The sequence below is a fragment of the Heterocephalus glaber genome, unplaced genomic scaffold (genome assembly GCF_053883595.1).
Source record: "Heterocephalus glaber isolate CG9 unplaced genomic scaffold, H.glaber_assembly_v1.0 deba00001608, whole genome shotgun sequence".
Lineage (NCBI taxonomy): Eukaryota > Metazoa > Chordata > Mammalia > Rodentia > Bathyergidae > Heterocephalus > Heterocephalus glaber.
In genome coordinates this window covers 7,872,717-7,885,421 of record NW_028258379.1, presented here as the reverse complement: position 1 = coordinate 7,885,421, position 12,705 = coordinate 7,872,717, and the positions used below count along the sequence as shown (strand labels likewise).

The 12,705-nt window shown below is 38.1% G+C and overlaps 1 protein-coding gene across 34 annotated transcripts in view; it reads right to left on the bottom strand.

Moving 5' to 3' along the window:
* Gphn (gephyrin) overlaps positions 1-12,705 on the bottom strand; it is a 589,435-nt gene that overhangs the window by 154,683 nt on the left and 422,047 nt on the right. The window lies entirely within an intron of this gene.

Below are 12,705 nucleotides of genomic sequence, written 5' to 3'. Positions count from 1 at the left end.
GTACAAAAGCTCTTTAGTCTGATATAATCCCATTTGTTGATTGCTGCTACTTCCTGTGTGACTGAGGTTCTGTTTAGAAAATCCTTTCCTACTCCTATGTTAAGTGTTTTATTTTATCTTCCAGGAGATTTAATGTTTAAATCTTTGATCCATTTTTATTTTAATTTAGTACATGGTGAAAGATAAAGATCCAGTTTCATTTTTCTATAAATAACCAGTTTTCCCAGCACCACTTTGTTGAATAGGCTAGCTTTCCTCCAACATATAATTTTGGACCTTTTGTAAAAGATCAAATAGTTGAATATGTCTGAGGAGATTTCTGTATCTTCAATTCTGTTCCACTGATCCACATGTCTGTTTTTGTTCCAGTACCATGCCATTTGTATCACTATTTCTTATTTCTCTTTCAAGTATAACTTGAAGTCTGGTATTGCTATGCCATCTGCTTTGATCTTATTGCCCAAAATTACTTTTGCTATTCTGGGCGTCTTCTGGTTCCATATGAATCTTTGGGATTGTTTTTTCTAGATCTATAAAGTATGCTGTTGGTATTTTGAGGGGGACTGCACTGAATCTGCACAGCAGTTTTGGAAGTATGGTCATTTTGACAGTATTGGTTCTGTCCACCTAGGAGCAAAGGATCTTTCCATTTTCTGATGTCCTCTTCAGTCTTCTTCAGAGTATTGTAGTTTACTTTGTATAGGTCTTTCATTTCTTTGGTTAGGTTAATTTCTAAGTATTTTATTTTTCTTGAAACGTCTGTTAATGGTATTGTTTTTGTAATTTCCTTCATATCCTGTTCACTGTTGGTGTACAAAAATGCTAATGATTTTTTGTGTGTTGATCTTGTATTCTGCTATTTGCTAAAACTGGTTATTAATTCTAAGAGTTTCTTGGTGGGTCTTTTATGTAGAGTATCATATCATTTACAAATAATGATAATTTGAGTTTTTCCTTTCCTATATGTTTCCCTTTTATATCTTTCTCTTGCCTAACTGCTCTGGTGAATGTTTCCAGTAATATGTTGAATAGAGGTGATAGTGGACAGTCTTGCCTTGTTCTTGATTTCAGGGGAATGCTTTTGGTTTTTCCCCATAGAGTATGATGCTGGCAATGGGTTTGTCATAGATAGCTTGTTTTTGTCATGAAGAGGCATTGGATTTTGTTGAAAGTCCTTTCTGTATCTATTGATATAATCATGTGGTTTTCAACCTTGTTCTTGTTTATGTGATGTACTATACTACCCTTATAGACTTACATATGTTGAAGCATCCTTGCATTTCCGGGATGAAACCTACTTGATCATGGCTTATCAGTTTTTGGTAATATGCTGCATTCTATTTGCTAATGTCTTATGGAGGAGTTTTGTGTCTATGTTCATTAAATAGATTGGCCTATAGTTCTCTTTTTTAGTTGGGTCTTTATCTGGTTTTGAGATCAGGGCGATAGTGGCTTCCATAAATGAATTTGGGAGCACCCCATCACTTTCAATTTATTTCAAGAGCTTGAGGAGTATTGGTGATATAATATCCTTAAAGGTTTTGTAGAATTCAGCTGTGAGTTCATCAGGTCCTGGGCTTTTTAAAGTTTGAGTCAATTTTATTGCTTGTGATTGGATGGTTAAGCATATTTATGTCTTCTTGGGTTAGTTTTCGTAGTTTGTATGTGTTTAGGAATCTGTCTGTATTAGTTACTTTTTTCTCATTGCTGAGACAAAACACTGGACACCCAAAGTTAAAGGGGGTTGGGAAGGGTTATTTGGCTTACAGTTCATAGAGGCTTCAGTCCATAATCTGCTGGCTCCAAGACAGGATAGCAGAGGTGCAACAGTTGACAGCACTCACAAGTAGCAAGAGCAACAAGGGATCTTAACAGTCTCTTCTTGCCCCCTTTATTCAAACTACTTAGGGTGGGTAGTGCTCATATTCTTAATCCTAGTGTCCTGGGGCCTAGAATTGTACCTTGAATCAATCAAACAATGGAGATTCAGCCACCTTTGAAATAGCCTCACCTTATTCACACGAGGCTTTGGGGGAACATCTACACACAAGCCATAACACTGTCCATTTTATAAAAATTTGCTAATTTGTTGGAATATACTTTTTTAAAGTAGTTACTATCTTCTGGATTTTTACCGTGTCTGTTGTGATTTCACTTCTGTCCTTTCTAATTGCATTTATGTGAGTTGTTTCTCTTTCTTGGTGAGTCTTGCTAAGAGCTTGTCTATTTTATTTATTCTTTCAAAGAATTAGCTCTTTGCATTGTTGATTTGTTTTATAGTTTTTTAAGTCTCAATTTAATTAATATCAACTCTCATAAACACCAGTTTATTTGTAAACATGTTATATGTCAATAATCAAACTGACAACACTGCATACACTTTTCGTTGTATAATGTTAACATTGTAACAGAAAATAATCCACTGTACTATTACAGTTTTAATATTTTAAAATGTTTAATATAAACTGTATTGGAAACACTGAACACAAAAAAGAAATATGAATGGTAGAGAAAGCAAAACATCAAAACAATATTCCCCCGAGCGCACAGGAGGTGAGCTGCACACAGAGCACAAGAGGAGGCTTACGGGCCGCCATACCATCCCCGCCAGAACACACGAGGTGAGCCGCGTGGGTGCCAGTGTCACTCCCCCCGCCTTGTAAAAATGGGAAGACACGTAAACAAGTCTCAAAACCAGACCTCCAGATCACCTACAGCCACCTCAAAGGGAAAAGAGATGGAACACTCTGATACTCAACTACTTGGACTCGCTGAACTGGTAATAAAAGAGGATCTGGAAAAAATGAAATCAGAAATAATTTCTCAGATAACAGCAGAGATTGTGCTCATAGTGCAAAACATGACTAATAAATCTAGAGAGGAGCTGAGGGACATGATAGAATCCCAACACAGGAAACAAATGGAATCCATAAAACAGATGCAAATAGATTTCCAGGAAATTAAAAACTCCATTGAAAGTCTATGCAGCAGAATGAGCCAATGTGAGGACAGAATTTCAGATATAGAAGATAAGATTGTAATTAGTGAACAGGAAAAGAAAAATTGCTTTAAAATTGTAATGGACCATGAGGAATCAATCCAGCAGCTGCTAGACGATGCAAAAAAGAATAACATAAAACTGACTGGAGTCAATGAAGAAACAGGAGAGAGTGAAGATGACATAAAAAAACTGTTCACAGAAGTGATGGCAGAAAACTTCCCAAGCAGGGGAAAAGAACTTCACATACAGATACGTGAGGCATATAGGACTCCAATTAGCCTTGATAAAAAAAAAAAATCTACACATAGGCATATAATTGTTAAGATTCCAGAACACAACAGAAGAACAAAGCTCTACAAGCAGTTAGAGAAAAGAAACAAATCATATACGAAGGAAAGTCCATCAGAATCACAGCAGACTTCTCAATGCAAACCCTCAAGGCAAGAAGAGCTTGGAGTGACTAGTCCAAGCCCAAAAGGAAAACAGCCTCCAACCCAGATTGATGTACCCTGCAAAATTATCTTTCAAAATTGATGAAGAAATAAGATACTTTCATGACAAAGAGCACCTTAGGAACTTCATATATACCGAACCAGCACTCAAAAAAATTTTAAACAATATCCTAGGAAAAGACAATGAGGATCACAACCCCAGGAAGCCCAGCAGAATGAATCTGTTGGGTGTGACAAGAAATTAAATGTAAAGAGGGAGAATCCAACAAACAGAAAAAGTCATGACAATGATAAGTCAATATGTATGAGTTACAACCATCAATGTTAATGGTCTCAATTCACCAATCAAAAGAAAGACTGGCAGAATGGGTCAAGAAGCAAGAGCCAACAATGTGCTGCATAAAAGAAACACATTTAATTCAAAAAGAAACTCAGAGTCTGAAAGTTAAAGGGTGGAAAACAATGCTCCATATGACAGGAAGCCCCCTGCCCCCGTAAAAAAAAGGCAGGAGTAGCTATCTTCTTTGCAGATCAAGTGGATTTCAAACAAAAATCTGAAACACTCTGGTCCCAAGAATTTCAGATAAGGGATAGTCAACTTGTATGTACAAATCTATTATGAACATGTGTTTTCATTTCTCTCAAGTAAAAATTTAAGAACAGCACTGTTGGTTCTTAACAGTAACACAAGAAATTTCTATATTATTTTCCAAAACAGTTTTATCATTTTACATTCACAATAGCAGTATTAGAAAGTTCTAACTGGTTCACACCTAAGCTGACATTTGTTCTTTTAAAACGTTTAACTTCATATCCTTAATAAGTGTATAATTCAATCTTGTTATTGTACTGATTAGTATTTTTCTGATTCTAGTGTTGCACACCTTTCCTTGTGCTGTACTGGCTATTTATCATCTTCTTGCGTCTCCTTTTTAATTGGGTTGTCTATTTTTTTTTTGTATTAAATTCTTTTATTGGTACATTGTAGGTATGTAACACAATTACATTTCTCATTGGGAATTGTACCTTTACATAATGCATCTTGGTTCTTATTTTTTCCCCATTCCTAGCCCTCCCTTCAACCCCTCCACCCTTCCCTATTTACAAAGACTTTATTTCCATTTTTTCCATTTCTCATCATTTTTCCTTTTCCTTCTTTCCTTTCCCCTGCCCCTCCCACTACCCCTACCCCTTTGGACCTTTTCTTCCTATTTTACATTTTCGATTATTCATTCTAATCATTGGTACATTTTAGGTATACAATATAATGACATTCATCATTGGAAATTTGCACCTTTACATAGTCTCTCTTGGTTCTTATTTTTCACCCTTGCCCAGCCCTCCCTTCAACCCCTCCAGTCCTCCCTATTTACAAAGATTTTGTTCCCATTTTTCCATTTTCTCATATTAATCCCATTCCCTTCCATCCTTTCCCCTAGCCCTCCCACTTCCTTCCCCTTTGCCCCTTTCCTTCCTATTTCACATTACCTATCATACATTTAGTCCTTATTTACACTTTCAGTTTCTCACACCAGAGAAACTACTTGGTATTTACACGTGTGTACTATTGATTTCATTTAAGAGTATCGCCTCAATGTGCATCCACTTAGCTATAAATGTCTCTAATTTCTCATTTTTTATGGTTGAGTAGTACTCCATTTTATAAAAACACCACATTTTCTTTATCCAGTCTCCAGGTGATGGGCATTTGGGCTGTTTCCAAGTTTTAGCTATTACAAACTGTGCTGCTATGAACATGGGCGCACATATATCACTGTGGTATGATTCTTTTAATTTTTTGGGGAAGATCCCCAGCAGTGGAAGAGCAGGGTCAAATAGAACTTCCAGTCCTAGTTCTTTGAGGTATCTCCATACTGATTTCCACAGTGCTTGCACCAGTCTACACTCCCACCAGCAGAGGAGCAGGGTTCCTCTTTCCCCACAGCCCTGCCAGCATTTGTTATGGGTTGATTTCATGATAGCAGCCATTCTTTCTGGAGTGGAGTGGAATCTCAGTGTTGTTTTCATTTGCATCTCTCGAATGACCAGTGATGTTGAACATTTTTTCATGTATTTATTTGCTATTTCTAATTCTTTGTCTGAGAAATGTCTGTTCATTTCAGATGCCCATTTTTGGATTGGGTCTTTAAATTTGGGAGGTCTGATGTTTTTAAGTTCTTTAGATTCGAGATAGTAGGCCTTTCTCTGAGGAAGAGCAGATGAAGATTTTTTCCCACATTGTGGGCTGTCTCTTCACACTGCTGGTGGTTTCTCTTGCTGTGCAGAAGCCTTTTAATGAGAAGCGATCCCATTTGTTGATTGTTTGTGCTAGTTCATGGGCAACTGAGGTTTTGTTCATAAAATCTTTTCCTACACCGATGTCTTCAAGGGTTCTACCTAACCTCTGTTCCAACTGGTTCAGAGTTTCTATTTTAATATTTAGATCTTTAATCCATTTTGATTTTAGTTTAGTGCATGGTGAGAGATACAGGTCTTTGGCAAGTTGAAGCCCAATTTTTCCAGCACCATTTATTAAAGAGGCTATCTTTCCTCCAGTGAGGGTGTTTGGTTTCTTTGTCGAAGATGAGATGGCTGAGTGTGTCTGGCGTTGTTTCTGCATCTTCTAATCTGTTCCACTGGTCCTCAAGTCTGTTTCTTTGCCAGTACCGTGCTGTTTTTATCACAGTAGCTTTGTAGTATAGTTGCAGGTTGGGGATTGTGATACCCCCTGCCATGTCTCTGTTACCTAGAATTGCTTTTGACATTCTGGGTCGCTTCTTGTTCCAAATGAATTTTTGGATTTTTTTCTCGAGGTCTATGAAGTATGCTGCTGGGATCTCAATTGGAATTGCATTAAATCTATATAGCAGTTTTGGAAGTATGGCCATTTTCACTCTATTAATCCTTCCTACCCAGGAGCAGGGGATGTCTGTCCATTTTCTGATATCATCTTCAATCTCTCTTTTCAGAGTGCCATAGTTTTCAGAGAAGAGGTCTTTGATTTCTTTCGTTAGTTTGATTCCTAGGTATTTCAGTGTTTTGGATGCTATTGTGAAAGGAATTATTTGCCCTATTTCTCTCTCAGTGAGTCTGTCATTCGTGTAGAGGAAAGCTATTGATTTTTGTGTGTTGACCTTGTAACCAGCTACTTGACTGAATTTGGTTATTAAGTCTAGAAGACTTTTAGTGGAGTTCTTGGGGTCTTCTATATAGAGTATCATGTCATCTGCAAATAATGACAATTTGACTTCTTCATTTCCTATCTTTATTCCTTTTATTTCTTTCTCTTGTCTAATTGCTGTGGCTAATGTTTCCAGAACTATATTGAACAAGAGTGGTGACAGTGGACATCCTTGTCTTGTTCCTCATTTTAGTGTGAAGAGTTTCAGTTTTTGACCATTTAGTATGATATTGGCTGTTGGTTTTTCATAGATGGCTTTGATCAGATTGAGGTAGAGCCCGTCTATTCCAGTTTCTTTTAGGGTTTTTATCATAAATGCATGTTGGATTTTGTCAAATGCTTTTTCTGCGTCTATGGAGATAATCATATGGTTTTTGTCCTTGGCTCTATTGATATAGTGTATTACATTGATTGATTTGAGTATATTGAACCATCCCTGCATCCCTGGGATGAATCCCACTTGATCAGGGTGCATGATCTTCTTGATGATCTTCTACATTCTGTTTGCCATTATCTTATTAAGGATTTTTGCATCTATGTTCATTAGTGAGGTTGGCCTATAGTTCTCTTTTTTAGTTGAGTCTTTCTCTGCTTTGAGGATCGAGGTGATGCTTGCTTCCAGGAATGAATTTGGGAGTATTGCTTCCCTTTCAATCTCACTGAAGAGTTTAAACAGTAGTGGCAGAAGTTCCTCTCTAAATGTCTTGTAGAATTCAGCAGTGACGCCATCAGGGCCCGGGCTTTTCTTAGTTGATAAGTTTTTAATAACATTTTCAATTTCATTGGTTGATATTAGGTTGTTCAGAATTTTTAGGTCTTCTTCGTTCAACTTTGGCAATTCATATGTATCTAGGAATCTGTCCATTTCTTCTGTGTTGTCCATCTTATTGGCGTATAGTTTCTGAAAGTAGGTATTGATGATCCTCTGGATTTCTGCTGGGTCTGTTGTAGTTTCACCCTTTTCATTCCTAATTACATGGATTTGGGCCTTTTCTTTCCTTTTTCTGACAAGATTGGATAAGGTTTGTCAATTTTATTGATTCTTTTGAAGAACCAACTCTTGGCTTCATTGATTTTTCGTATCGTTCTCTTAGTCTCCATTGCATTGATTTCTCCTCTGATCTTTATAATTTCCTCCCTTGTATGAGCTTTGGGGTTGTCCTGCTTTTCTTTTTCTAGAAGCTTGAGGTTCAGCATCAGGTTGTTTAATTGGGCGCATTCTGTTTTCCTAATATGCGTATTCATGGCTATGAATTTTCCTGGTAAGACTGCTTTCATTGTGTCCCATAGATTCTGATATGTTGTATTGTCATTGTCATTTAATTGAAGGAACTGTCTGATTTCTTCTTTAATTTCCTCTGTGACTATTGGTTATTCAGAAGTGTGCTGTTCAATTTCCACGTGTTTATGAAATTTTTTGAGTTTCTTTTGCTATGGATCTCCAATTGCATCACACTATGGTCTGATAATATACAGGGGATAACTTCAATTCCTTTGCACTTAAACATGTTCTATGTGTATGTGGTCTATTTTGGAGAATGACCCATGTGCAGCTGAGAAGAATGTGTATTGTGATTTTTGTGGGGTGGAAGACTCTGTAAACATCTGTTCAGTTCATTTGTTCAAGAGTTCGATTGAGTTCTAGTATTTCATTACTTATTTTTTGTGTAGTTGATCTATCTATTTGTGACAGTGGGGTGTTGAGGTCCCCCACTACAATTATATTAGTGCATATATGACTTTTCATGTCCGTTAGTATTTGTTTTATATAGTTGGGTGCACTAGTGTTTGGTGCATAGATATTTATGATTGTCATCTCTTCCTCTGGGATTGTTCCCTTTACAAGGATGTAGTGTCTTTCTTCATCTCTCTTAATCAGTGTTGGTTTGAAATCTACTTGATCTGCAAAGAGGATAGCTACTCTTGCTTTTGTTCGGGTTCCTGTCGCATGGAGAATTGTTTTCCACCCTTTAACTTTCAGTCTATGAGTTTCTTTTTGAATGAAGTATGTTTCTTGTATGCAGCATATTGTTGGATTTTGCTTCTTGACCCATTCTGCCAGTCTGTTTATTTTGATTGGTGAATTGAGACCGTTAACATTGATGGTTATAACTGAAACATATTGACTTGTCATTGCCATGACTTTTTCTTTTTGTTGGGTTCTCCCCCTTTACATTTAATTTCTTGTCATGCCAGATGGCTTCATTCTGCTTTGCTTCCTGGGGTTGTGATCCTCAATGTCTGTTCCTAGGATATTGTGTAAAATTCTTTGGAGTGCTGGTTTGGTATTCACGAAGTTCCTAAGGTGCTCTTTGTCATGAAAGTATCTTATTTCTCCATCCATTTTGAAAGATAGTTTTGCAGGGTACATCAATCTGGGTTGGAGGCTGTTTTGTTTTAGGGCTTGGAATATGTCACTCCAAGCTCTTCTTGCCTTGATGGTTTGTGTTGAGAAGTCTGCTGTGATTCTGATGGGCTTGCCTTTGTGTGTGATTTGTTTCTTTTCTCTGACTGCTTGTAGAGCTTTGTTCTTCTGTTGTGTTCTGGAATCTTAACAATTATATGCCTATGTGTAGTTTTTTTTTTATCAAGGCTAATTGGAGTCCTATATGCCTCACTTATCTCTATGTCAAGTTCTTTTCCCCTGCTTGGGAAGTTTTCTGCCATTATTTCTGTGAAGAGATTTTTTGATGTCATCTCCACTCTCTTCTGTTTCTTCATTGAGCCAAATCAGTCTTATGTTATTCTTCTTTGCATCATCTAGTAGCTGCTGGATTGATTTCTCAGGTTTCCTTATAATTTTGAAGCAATTTTTCTTTTCCTGGTCACTAATTGCAATCTTATCTTCTATATCTGAAATTCTGTCCTCACATTGGCTCATTCTGCTGTGTAGACTTTCAGTGGAGTTTTTCATGTCCGGGAAATCTGTTTGCATCTCTTTTATGGATTCCATTTGTTTCTTATGTTGGGATTCCATCATGTTCCTGAGCTCCTCTCTAGATTTATTAATCATGTCTTGCACTAGGGGCACAATTTCTTCTGTTATCTGAGAAATTATTTCTGATTTCATTTTTTCCAGATCCCCTTTTGTTGCCAGTTGAGTGGGTCCAGGTGGTTGAGCATCAGAGTGTTCCATCTAATTTCCCTTTGGGGTTGCTGTAGGTGATCTGGAAGTCTGGTTTTGAGACTTAGTTACGTGTTTTCTCATTTCGACTGGGGCAGGGGGCTGTTAGCGCCTGCACGGATTACCTCCTCTGAGCTGGGTGAGGTGTGACAGGGGCCGGGAGCAGCGGTAGGGATGGTGACCCAAAAGCCCTTTCCTGTGGGCTGGGCGCAGTGGGAGGGATGGTGGCCTGGAAGCCCCTTCCTCTGGACCAGTTGCAGTGGGATGGCGGCTCAGAAGCCCCTCCCTCTGGGCCCGGAGCCGTGGGAGGGATGGTGGCCTGGAAGCCCCTTCCTCTGGGCCAGGAGTAGCGGGACAGAAGGTGGCCTAAAAGCCCTTTCCTCTGGGCTGGGAGCAACAGGAGGGATGGTGACCGGGAAGCCCCTTCCTCAGGACCAGGAGCAATGCGACGACGGCTCAGAAGCCCCTACCTCTGGGCCAGGAACAGTGGGACTCAGTACCTTGGTCTGGTGGTCTGGTGTCCTCTGTGTCTTTGTAGTGTGGAACCAGGTGGCTGCCTGTCTGCAGCGGTATGATTCCGTGTCTTCCGTGCGACTCAGGACCTTGGTAGGGCGTGCACACACCTGCCTGTCTGCAGTGGACTGATTCGGCGTATTCCGTGCGACTGGGGACCTCGGTAGGGTGTGGGCAAACCTGCCTGTCTGCAGCGGGCTCCTCAGTACCAATTCTCATGCCTCAGCCTCCAGGCTGCTGGGGTCACGCTGTGTACCACCATGCCCAGCTGTAGTTTGACTATTTTCTGTAGCGCATCTGTAATACAGATGTTGGTGGGTGGGAATCCAGCGCCCCGGTGTCACCCAAGGCTGTGCTGGGTCCTGGCTCCTCCTCCACAGAAAGTTCCACTGGGTTGTCTATTAATGAGCTGTAAGAGTTCTTTATATATTCTGGTCATAGGTTATATGCATTATAAATACAGTGTGTTTAAAGACTACTTTTCATTTTCTTAACGATGTCATTTAAAGTTCTAAATTCTGATGGAATCTCATTTGTCAATATTTTCTTTTATACATCATGTATTTTATATCCTAGGAAATTCTTGCCAACCCTGAATTCATAAATATTTTCCCTTATAATTTCTTAAAATTTTATAGTTTTAGGCCCGGGGATTTAGCTCAGTGGTTCCGGTGCCTGCCTCGTAAGCGCAAGGTCCCGAGTTGGATCCCCGGCACAAAAAAAAAAAAAAAAAAAAAAAAAAATTTTATAGTTTTAGTCTTTCATATTTAGGTTCATAGATCCTTCCAAGTTATTTTTATGTATGGAAATAAAGGGTTGAGGTTAACTTGTTACATACGGATACCAGGTGTTCTAGCGCCATTTGCTGAAAACACTATCTTTTCCTCTGCTGTTGAATTGAGTTCATGTTCTATAAAATGTTAATGTTAAATAATCTTTCAAAACTCAGTGGACCTTATATGTGTGGTTCTGTTTCTAGATTCTCTGTTTTATTCCAATGATCTTATGTCTTTCCTTATGCCAACACTGCCTTGATTACTGTAGCTTTAGAGGAAGTCTTAAAATTAGGTAATAAATGTCTTCCATCATTGTTTTTTTTCTTTTTACTTGTCTAGGTCCTTTGTACTCCTACTTTAAAATTTCAATATCCAATTCTTCATTTATAGCTAGTATACACAGACCTGAATTTTTATATATACCTTGTGTTTTCTAATCTTGCTAAATTCAAATACAAGTTCTAGGGGCTCCTAGAGATTTCTTAGTATTTTCTCTGTAGACAATCATTTTATCTACATATAAAGCTTTTGCTCCTACCTTGCCAATCCTATCCTAATTGTGTCATTTTATTGCCAGACTATTTTGGTTTGGGCCTATGTTTCAAAGTTTAATGGACAGATGAAGAGTAGGCATATCTGTCCTTGTTCCCCACCTTAGGGAGAAAGCATTGTATCTTCTCCATTCATATAAGGCATTTTTGCTGGAAGTATGGAGTACAAGTCTTTGATTTGTTGAGGAGGTTCTGTTCTACTTCTAGCCTCCTGATAGCTTTTACCACGAACAGCTGTAGAATTTAGTCCAATACTTTTTCTCCAACTAGTGACAGGATCATATGGCTTTTTCCTTTCCTCTGTTAAAATGATGACTTTTGGGGGTGGATCTTCCAATGCTGAACCAACACTGCCATCCTTATAATAAAACCACTTTCTACATACTGCCAGATCTGACTTCTAATAGTTTGTTTTGTTAAAATGATTTTTAATCTATGTTCATACTTTTTTCTTCTATTATCTTTATCCAGTTTTGCTATTAGCACAATGTTGATTTCCTAAAATGAGGGGAGAACTGTTCCTTCTTTTTTCTGGTTTAAATGTTTGATATAATTATTCAGTTAAAATGTATATGAGCCTGTTGTTGTCATATAGGTAGGTTTTCAAGCTAGGAATATACTTTCTTTAATAGGTGCTATTCAAATTTTATATTTCCTCCAGAGTCCATTTCATTAATTTGTCTTCCAAGGTACTTCTTACAAGTTGTCAAACTTATTTCAAAACACATCTTTGAAATATGCTTTCTATATCCTCTTAAATTCGGTAAAATCTGTGGTAATGTCTCCTAGATCTTGAAATTGTAATTTTTAAATGTATAATTGATATTGTGCAATAGGAAGTAAAGGTCTAAAAGAGCAGGGGAAGTGGGAGGGGTAGGGGAAAGGAAAGAAGGGAAAAGAAAAAATATGAGAAAAGGAAGAAAATGGAAACAAAGTCTTTGCAAATAGGGAAGGGTGGAGGGGGTGAAGGGAGGGTAGGGGAAGGGGAAAAAATAAGAACCAAGATACTCATGTAATGGTATAAGATCCCATTGACGAATGTAACTGTGCTTTATACCTAAAATGTACCAATAAACTTAATAGGAAAACCCCCCCCAATATTCCTCC